Raw genomic sequence first — 11,071 nt, 5'->3', positions numbered from 1 at the left:
GCAAGCTTAACTATCCATTGGGTATTTTTAAAAATAATTATCTCCTAGACCTCAAACTTAATTAGAATGGGTCCCTTTTGGTGGAAACTAGGTTTAGATCATTTTAAAGCACCCCAAAAGATGCCAATATACAGCTAAGTTTGAAAACTAAAGGTGGAACCCATTCATTGTGCTTTTATAGATGTTTATATTTGTTTCAACTAGTACATACCTACTTGAGCAAAATTTCACAATCAAATCTTGGTGATAACATGTGTTAAATAACTAAATGGATGAAAAGTGATTAAAGACATTAATTGAGAAAACATTTTTTTTTAGATTTTGCTATTGGGTGCATGTACTCACCACAGAGACAGACAGAGACAGATAAACAGGAAGCAAGAAATCAGTCCCCAGTAGGGATGGCCATGCCACAGTCCCTTCTCCTTCATGCTACTCTCAGGATTTGGGATATGCAAGCACACATTCTTCATGTGAGTTTCAAACTGCCCGGTCACGAACTTGCACCAGGGTCAGTCACATGGAAGTCTAGTGCCTTAACCGATATGCCACCTGCTGGCTCTGATAAACTATTTTTTTTAATTAACATACATAGCATCATAAATTGGCTGAAAAGATGTGATGATATACTCTGCAGATTCTAGGTAGCCAAAAATCTAGTCATTTTTATTAGAGAACAAATATTCTCAGACTTTTCTGTGATTTTCCTTTCAATGTCAAAACTGGGAATAAATGTAAGTTGTACTATTCCAGGAAATTGCCTTCTCAATCCTGTAATCTTCTTTTTGGTAAAAAGCCTTGATTACATTATACTTCCCAAAATACAAGGTTCCCATTGCAATATCTCTAGCAGAATTGCTATTTAGGATAGTAGATGTTCAATTCTCTCTTTTCTGCATATTTGATATTTACATGTTTCACTTGTCATATACATTTCCATACATCATTCTAACTGATGTATTATCAGACAAAAGTTTATACAGAGCAAAGAATTAACCCCAAGAGAAAAATACATTGTAATTTATAGGATGAGTTCCTAAATGTTATTTATATTTCTCTGCACATGCATCATCTTCTGCAATGGTAATTTTGAAACCCATATATTTCTTATATATATATTTTTGGAAACAACATTTTCCTGGGGGGTGCAGGAGATACAGTTCTAAACAACACAGAAAGGGCTTTAAGGGAGATCACATTCAATTGGGAGAGATATATTCTAAATTAACTATTAACAAATTAATAAAAAATAGTTGTAAAAATCTAATTTAAGACAGTGATTCCCGTTCTTCCTTGGAGAGCCAAAGTATCATATTTTCAACATATACATTATTTCCTTTTTGAGAACTGGTAAGATGACTCGCTTCACTATAATAAAATTATACTGGTTAGTTTTTCCTTTTTTCTCCCTTCATTTCAAGGAACACATAGTATGTCTCATTATTCTAAAAGGCTGTTTACTTATTTATTTACATTGTTCTCTTCCCTCAGAAAGGATACAAAGTGAACAGAACTGGAAAGTTTGTAAATCATTACAAACCAAGTGCTTTCTCTACACCTTCAGGAGTGTATCGACCTACCTTTCTTTCTCTCTTTTCTCCATGTCTGCATGCATTCAAAAAAACAAACAAAAAAAAAACCCTCCTTTTTTTGTTTACACACTATTCAATCCAGTATATAGGAGGGATCTTCTGAAAGTTCCTGGGAAGTGCTTATTTGAAAAGAAACAAAACAAAACAAAAAAACTATGCAAGAATTTTAAAACTTTTTTGCACCAAAATAAACTCATACTTTCATTGTTCCATGAACTTTGTCAAATTGCCTTCTATTTTCTTGTTTTTCTTGTTGTTTGTTTTAATTTTGCCAGAGGGCACTTGTACTCACAGGAGAGAGACCGAGAGAGACAAAGAGAGAGGGAGAAAGTGGGAAAACATCCCCCATTGGACACAGTCATGCTGCACTCCTCTCCCATTTCTCCCTTCTTTAGGGATTTTGGGCAAACATGGACACAGGTCAGCCAGTATCACAAGCCACTTGGCTGGGACTTGAACCACAGTGTCAGCCATGTTGGATCCAGCCACCTTAGTTAGTATGCCACAGGCTCCCTAAGTCCCCTTGTACTTGTTTGGTATCTACTATGCTAAGAGCACTACATTAAGTGCTAAACCAAGTTGATATGGCCACTGTACACCTAGATATGAAAGTTCAGTAGGAAGACAGGCAATTATAAAATTAAACACCCACATCAAAATGTGGTAGAGGCTGTGGAAGTTGAAATAAGAGAGTACTGCAGAGAACGTTAATGTAGGCTGGCAGTAAAGGAAAAATATCTTAAGAGAAGGTTCTTTAAAAAAACTAAAGCATAACTGGGCGTGAGAATACTCAGGGATTAGCCCTGAAGTGGAATAGTACTCAGTATATTCACATAAGCAGGCTGTAAAAACGAATTAAAATGAGTGAGTAGTGGTAACATGGGATGAAATTTCACAAGTGGGTAGGCAAGAGCTCATGCATGCTTTATAAATAGTGTCAGAGTTTGAGTTTTATACCAAGCACAATAGATAGTCTATAAAACTATTTTAGGTAAGTAAATGTCTTAGGATAAATTATAGTTCATAGAAATCAATTATATTTGTGAAAAAAATGGTTGGACAAATAAAAGTGGAAATCAGAAACCAATTAAACTATTAAAGACTTTTCTTTTTTTTCTTTTTTTTTTTTAGAGGTTTTTGCTATAGGGCACGTGTGCTCACCAGATAGAGAGAGAGACAGAGAGATAGAAAGCAAGAAATCACCCCCCAGGGAGGACGACCATGCCACAATCCTTTCTCCTCCATTCTCCTCTCAGGATCTTGGGCATGCACGTACACGCACCCGGCGTGAGTTTAAGCCACCGGGTCCAGGATGCAAACTGCTGTCGACTACATGGGAGTCCAGCGACATAGCCATTACGCTAACTGCTGGTCCCACTATTAAAGACTTTTCTTGACCAGTGGAGAGAGAGAAATTTGGGCAAGGTTCTGGCAATAGAGATGAGAAAAAGCAGTCAGATTTGAAGTATATTTTGGAATTAAGATATAATTATAGAGCTTGCTGATTGTTTGGATGCAGGTGTAAGAAGAAGTATTCATGAATGATATTCAGGTTTCCCTGACGAGCAGTCTTATCACATATCACAGTATGGAGGAGAACGTAGACTTCTTTTTCTTTTCTTGTAGAGATTTATGTTTTAGGGTGTGTGTGCTCATGGCAGGGGTTGGGAGGGGGTTAGACAGTGAGAGGGAAAATAAGAAATCACCTCTCCAGGGGGATAGCCACATTGCACATGCCAGCATGAGTTTCAAGCCCCAGGTCCAGGACTTGAACCATGGTCGGCCATGTGGGAGTCCAGCAACATGCTTCTATGCCATCTGCTGGCCCCTGAGAAGGTAGACTTTCAACATGCCATTCTTTTTTTTTTTTTTTTTTTTTGAGTTTTTTTCTATAGGGGTCGTTTACTAGCCAGAAAGGCAGAGAGACAGAAAGCGAGAAATCACCCCCCCAGGGGGGATGGTCATGCCACAATCCCTTCTCCTCAATTCTCCTCTCAGGATCTTGGGCATGCACGAACACGTGCCCGGGGTGAGTTTAAGCCACTGTGTCTGGGACGCAAACCATGGTCAACTACATGGGAGTCCAGCGACATAGCCATTACGCTAACTGCTGGTCCCTTAACATGCCATTCTAAGGAGTGGAGAAGTTCATTACATTACAGACAAGGAGGCTAAATCCAATATAAATGGTGAAGGAGGGCCTCCCTTGGAAAGTCACACTTAAGCTGAATCATAGAAACAAGGAAGTTTTCTTGGGAAAGAAGCGGCCTTTCTCTTTATACCATGACTTTCTTTAATTCCTACTATTAAATAGTTCATTTTATTGCTGTTTCTTCCTTCAAACTCTTAAGAGATCAAGTTGACCCAATTTATTCTTTCCTATCCTGGCCATAGACCCTAGGTCAGTAGCCAGCCTATGTGTGATTTTCCTTAGATCAAATGCCTACAGCAAGAGCGACCATCAAGGTGTCATTCAGAGGAACAGTACATATTGACAGGATCAGATGGACAGTTCCAGAAAAGGAGCTCTCTGGCTCCTTGTCCTGTGACATTACTTACTACTTCACAAGATAACTTTATTTGGACATTTTACTTTCCACTTGGCCCAGTAGGAAGGAACATTTTTTTTTTTTTTCTCATGCTTAGTAAGAGCCTGGAGGGAAGGTGTGGTTCTCTTCTAATTGTATATTTAAACTCCAAACTAAAAAAAAAAAAAAGCCATTAATCATAGATAAACAGAGACCTCTGAGACTTTGCAAGTCTGGGATGGTTAGAAAATTTGCTCTGAGTTATCTTTCCCTCGAGGATGCAACTGGATGGGTGGAGGTTCTAGGGCCTCATCATCTTGTCTGCCAACCTTTTTTTACTATATTTTTTAACATCTGTGGATAGTTTAGTTATTCAAGCAAGGGATCATTAAATCAGTGTTGTTTATGACTAACTTCAGGAAACTCTAATTCTGTATAAAGTCAAAGGCAACTAGAAATTTTCTCATGTTCTTGGTCCAAGGAGTTACATTAATTTTTTTTTCAATGACTTTCTTATCTATAGTTCTTGTGATCATTAATGGCATGATTATTGTGCTCTGAGGGCTTAACATTTTAAAAAATTAAGACACTAGAGAATTGTTCTAAAGACTAATAGAGGTTCTACCACTAAGGCTGGTATCCATGTTGAAGGACAGACAAAAATCACAACTTGAGATTTGCTGAGGTTACTTTCCCATGGAAGATCTGTGGCTTTGGCTAGGACCGTGGTTGAGAACACAGGCTGTGAAGCACACATGGCAGTGACAGTGTGGGGAACCCTGCTGCCTCCTCGTATCCCACATGGGCATAGCTCTACTAGATCTTTCCATAACACAAATGAACTGAGGGAGATGTAGGAGGATGGAGGTTGGAGTTGCAAGTTGCCTTTATACCTTGTCAGGCTCAGGGCTCAGGGAGGTGAGGCATATAAAATCACTACAACACAATGTTTAATTCCACTTGCTACTGGTGGCAGTTACTTCTGTGTTGTATTTCCTGCTGTTCTATCGATCATTCTTAATACTTTAGTGAATCAATCTACCCAGAATGTAATACAATAGAACTCTATTAATTAAGGCAATGTTTGCCAACCTTTCCAATGTCGTGACCTATGTAGGAGAGGGGTAAGGAGAGGATTCTGAAAGGATGGAGCCTAGTCTAGCTCTAGCAGCTTCAGGCTACCCAAAGATTGAGGAAATCAATATCTTGGCATAGTAAGAACCCATTTGTGGCAAGCCAATATTTTGTGGTACATGGTCAAATTAAAATGAATTAAACAAGGGAGTGATTTATTTCCCTTAAGAGACAGAAGGTGTCCCTGGACAGGTATGGCAGTCATAATTCATGCTGGTGCTAAATTGTAGCTTGAATATCCCTAGAGCAGTTTTCTTGTCCACATGATCCAGGATGACTAATCACCAACTTTATGTTTTAGAAAGTAGGGTGAAGAGATGGGAGAAGGAAGTCATATCCCTTCCTTTAATGGTCTAACTCAAAAGAAAGTCATTCCTTCTCCTGTAATGGTATGACCTAAAAGCACAAATCACTGAAAAACTTAGTGAAGTGGCTTGCCATAATTTATTTATTTATTTATTATGGGTTTTTTTTGGTGAGGTTTTTGCTATAGGGCGCATGTGCTCGCCAGAAAGACAGAGAGAGACAGAGAGATAGAAAGCGAGAAATCACCCCCCAGTGGGATGGCCATGCCGCAATCCCTTCTCCTCCATTCTCTTCTTGGGATCTTGGGCATGCACACACACACACCAGGTGTGAGTTTAAGCCACCGGGTCTGGGACTTGAACCGCAGTCGACTACATGGGAGTCCAGTGACATAGACATCACGCTAACTGCTGGTCCCAGCTTGCCATCATTTCAAAGGAGTCTGGGGAATGCAGTTTTTTGGGAAAAGAGTTCGATTTTTATTAAAAAGTTGATACTGGGGAAGAGTAACTGGATACTGGAGGCCAGTAGTTTTTCTGATGTCTACCTTTTTAATCACCTAAGTATCTTTATGTGCATTTCTTTGTACACATAGACTACTCATCTACTTTGCAAAGATATAATTCCATATTTCTTTTCAGTTGTTGTACTCAAATCAAATGATAGAAACTCCATGATAAAAAGCCATCTCTGTGAGGTCAAGATAACCCTTTTGGTGGGTTAAAATTTTTAAAAATATTATCCTAATGCCACCAGCATTAAACACCCCACACAAATTACTTGTATACAACTGTGGAATCAGAACAAGATAACTTCATTTAAAAAATTACGTTCAGAGAAAAGAGAGAATAGGAAATAACCACATTCATTATAGTGATGAAATCGCACCGGATGGAAATTTCAAACATATCTGCCTTGGCAGTCCTGTAAAATCTCCATACGTTTCATCTTCTAACCTCCGGTTTTGTTCTTTTGGAGAAACATGCTTCCTCATCACTGTCCTGCATTTTCCCCCTGGGATGTTCTTCCTGTCCATTATCTTCAATAATTACATCTGAAGGGAACCATGAGAGTTTTCCCTTCATGGGGGCTGACAGCTTTTATAACCCTGTGACTGTGCATTTTTGAGGGCATAGGCATTGTGTAGGTCACATAGCCTTTGGCATCCACACTTGATGTGACCCTTAAGAATATGACTCTTTAGAAACTTAACATACTTCTAGTATCTTCTCTTCAAACCAACCCCATGTGCACATAGCCACCACTAAGCATTGTGCTTATTTATATTTTTTAATTCTGAAGACTTTTCTTCTTTATTTGCTAGTCTCTTTGCTTATCATTTTTACCCTAATGAAAACTACCCTAAAAAATCAGATAACAAGTTTAGGGGAGAAAGACAATCCCCCTTATCATGATTTCTGCTACCAAGATAGCCTTCTCTCTTTGGCCTCAAAATCTTACACTGGAAGTGTTTGAGAAACACCTGGGAATATATCTCTTGCTAGTTTCAGAGCCACCTCATGTAACTGTTTTAGTTTAAAGTAAATAAGTGGTCTTTATTTTAATTTTCATGTCGCCTGGTTACCTGCCACTCAGCCAATTTACTGGGTATGATAAAAATAGTGGCCCTTATCTCAGCCATACATATTTGAGTTTAGCCTTGTAAACTGGTAGCGATAGCCTGAGTTCATGTATTATTTGCAGAATTTGTTGAAAGCATTACTACATGCTAAGGTACACTAACATTCAAGACGGTTTTCAACTCTTTTCCCTAGAGTTATTGTCAATCTTACCAGATACTTTGTAACAACATTCCAGTCAGGAATATTTGTCTTTGCCCCCTATGTCCTGACGGATGACCTAATGATTGTTACCTATTTCAAGATGTGTTATATGGGGACCAGCAGTTAGTATAATGGCTGTCACTGGACTCCCATGTAGTCGACCGTGGTTTGAGTCCCGGACCCGATGGCTTAAACTCACGCCAGGTGCGTGTGTGTGTGTGCCCAAGATCCCAAGAGGAGAATGGAGGAGAAGGGATTGCGGCGTGGCCATCCCCCCTGGGGGGTGATTTCTCGCTTTCTATCTCTCTGTCTCTCTCTGTCTTTCTGGCAAGCACACGCGCCCTATAGCAAAAAACCTCTCCAAAAAAAAAAAAGAAAAAAAAAACGATGTGTTATGTGAAGATACTACTTTCATGTTCCACACTTTATTATAATTAGGATATAGTTTAGCTTCTTAAAACAGAAATCTAAAATTAAGTGACAGAATTTTATTTCTATCTTAAAAATAAAATTGCCAGAGGGCATGTGCACTCACCAGAGGGAGTGGTGGGGAGTGAGAAAGCACCCCCCCCACACTCACCCCCATGGGGAATGGTCACACCATAACCCCTTCTCTTCCTTTCAATATTTTGGGCTTGCATGCATATGCATGTTTTTCAAGCAGCCAGATCTGGAACTCAAACTGTGCATTTGGCCATGTAGGATCTAGCTGCCTAAACCACCAGGTCTCCTGCTGGCCCTTTATTCCTATCTCAGTAACAGTTAAGCTATGGACGACCCAGAGCTACTTGACAAGGCACTGGATCAGTGCTACTTCTTTTCTTGTGAGTTGTTCTTGTTCACTGGGTATAAGTAACTCACCATCATCTCCTCATTTCGGAAGAAAGAATGAATGGAGAACAGGAAGGTATGCCTCCTTAAGATCATAATTTGAAGTGGCTTATACTTCTTCCTCTCTCAGATATCATTGACCAAGATTTAGTAACAAATTTAGAACTGGCTACAATGGATGCTGGGAAATGGAGTTTTTGGCTAGGAAGCCATATGCTCATATTGGAATGCAATTAATATAAAATAAAAATATCCAATTTGGAGGGGAAATATGTCTCTTTCACAAGGTACTTTTTTTTTTTTTTTAGAATCACTTACAACAGAATAATTAGTTTTATTTCCTGTCCCAGTTATGGGCCAACAGGTAGCATGGTGATTAGGGTACTGGACTCTCACATGGCCAACTGTGGTTTGATTCCTAGACCTCATGGCTTGCTTCCTCATTTTCTCTCTCTCTTACTGTCTGACTCTCTCTGTGAGTGGACAGACCCTATAGTAAATTAAATAATAAAAATAGTAGTAGTAAATAATATTAGATAATTCTTTTTAAAATATTCATTTCTTTTAAATAAAATTTCTGAAAACAGAAAATAATTGACACGTTTTATATTATAATCTTTGTTTTTCCAATAATTTTTTAACAAGTACTTGTTAGAAGCTTAAAATGTATGAGTCAGCCTTTTCAGTTGGTCTTTCTCTATATTTTGTTTTCATTTTAGCCCACTTATTTACTTTGAGAGAGAGAGAGGTGAACACATTCACAGAGTCTCATAGTGCAGTCTTCACCCCAGCCTTTCCCAGACAGCCAGGATCTTGGGCACATGTATACCTAACAGATGCATGTCGATCGGAGCCAGGCCCTGATCTTCCATGGCTCCCAACATGCCAAGTTCTGCACCATCACCGTGGCTGGTCCTGAGCCTTTCTAAAATTGCTTTTTAATGCACATTTATTTTTCATTCATGCCACCAAAAATGTATTTGATTTTTTAGCTTAATGGAATTGAAGGCTTGTTATGTTTCCAAGACACCAAAAAGGCCACTATCAGATGGCCTTTTTTATCTAAACTTGCTCAGAATATAAATTATAGCAACTACTGGAAAAACAGAAAAAGGAGCAGTGGTGAATGAGTTTTGTTTTTTTTTTTTTTTTTTTTAATACCTGACATATTTGTTTAAGTTCAGATTTTGAAATCTGAAAAGTTCTGTTATTACTCAGCATGTAGTAACAGATTGCTTAACTGCAGGAAAAAAAAATGAACCCTTGGTACTGATTTATAAAATATCATTTCATATTATCAATCATTTCCATTAATACAAGTCTGTATATTGCCAGCAATATTTTTCAGCCAGTTAAGATCTTTACAACGAATTCCTTCCTAAAATAAGTAGATCTCTCATGTATCAATGAGGTCTTGAGGTGATCACAACTCTAATACAGGGAGGTATGCCAGTGTTTGAATGTTTGGGCTTTGAAGTCAGGAAGTTCTGAGTTTGGACTCCCAGTTCCACCACTTTCATTTACAATCTTAAGAAAATCATTTACCATTTTAAGCCTTAGGGTTCTCATCAATACAATTTAGGTAGTAGTACTTACCACCTGTTTCTTAGACTAGTATAATATAATTACCCACAAAATACTTATATAGGCTCTAGCATATGAAAATACGTACTGCCTAGTATTAACCCCAATAAATAGTCCCATGTATATGCCTGTGGAGAAAAATCACTCAATTAAAATACTCCATGAAATAAATCTGAACACTGCATACTTGAATGACTCTCTTTAAATATAGTTTAAAAAAATCAATCATCCATGGTATTAGAAGTAATGAGGATGGCAAGCCAGGTGGCATGGTGGTTAAGGTTACTGAATCCTATGGCCAATTTTCATTTTGAATCCTGGATCAGGTGACTTGAAACACATGCTAGATACATTCACCTGAGTGTCCAAAAATCCCAAGGAGAATAGAGGAGAGGGGATTGTGGTGTGGCCCTCCTCTCCCCTGGGGGTGGTACATGCTTTCTCATTCTCTTTCTCCCTCTCTCTCTGTCTCTCTCTAGTGAGCACATATGCCTTTTAAAAAAGTAATAAGGGAGCCCTAAAAAGTTCATGAAAAATGCATATCATGAAAAAAGTATGCATGGATTTCAAATTATTTTGCACAAAAATAAACATACTTGAATTGCATTTTCCACAAACTTCTGAAGACCACTATAAGACAGAAATTATCTTTATAGGGACATTGACTGGCTCTGATTATGAATGTGGGTACTGATTAAAATAGTGAATTACATTTGTAAAAGTTAATCGAGCTATAGCTTTGTGATTTGTGTAGTTATAGTCTATGTGTTACACTTTAGTCAAAAGAAATGTTAATTATATACACAAAAGAGGTAACTACTGAATGAACACTTTTAATATGTTCTTTAAGATAAATAATAGAATTTCCTAGCAAAGGAAAAAGTAGGGCAATAGATTTTTATGTAAAGCACTTATTCTTGAAGATATATTTTTCAAAATTCACTTAACCCCAGACTAATTATCTCTTAGAAAAAAGTGAAAATAAGCAATTACATTTATTGAAAATGTGGTTTATAAAATGAAATTGCGTTGTGGCCAGCAGGAGCCATAGTGGTTAAGGTGCTGGGTTCCCACATGGCCAAGCACAGTTCCAGTACCTGACCTGGTTGCTTGAAACTCAAGCTGTATGGGTGTGCGTGCATGCCCAAAGCCCTGAGAGGAGAATGGAGGAGAAGGAATGCAGTATGGCAGTCCTGCTGGAGGGTGATTCCTTACTTATTGTGTCTCTGTTTCATCAGTGAGTACACAAGCCGTATAGCAAAATCACTCTTAAAAAAAAATCAGATTACATTAATATTTTATAGTGTACTAT

This window comes from Tupaia chinensis, unplaced genomic scaffold (genome assembly GCF_000334495.1).
Source record: "Tupaia chinensis unplaced genomic scaffold, TupChi_1.0 Scaffold000707_1, whole genome shotgun sequence".
Taxonomy (NCBI): domain Eukaryota; kingdom Metazoa; phylum Chordata; class Mammalia; order Scandentia; family Tupaiidae; genus Tupaia; species Tupaia belangeri.
This window is presented reverse-complemented; position numbering follows the sequence as displayed.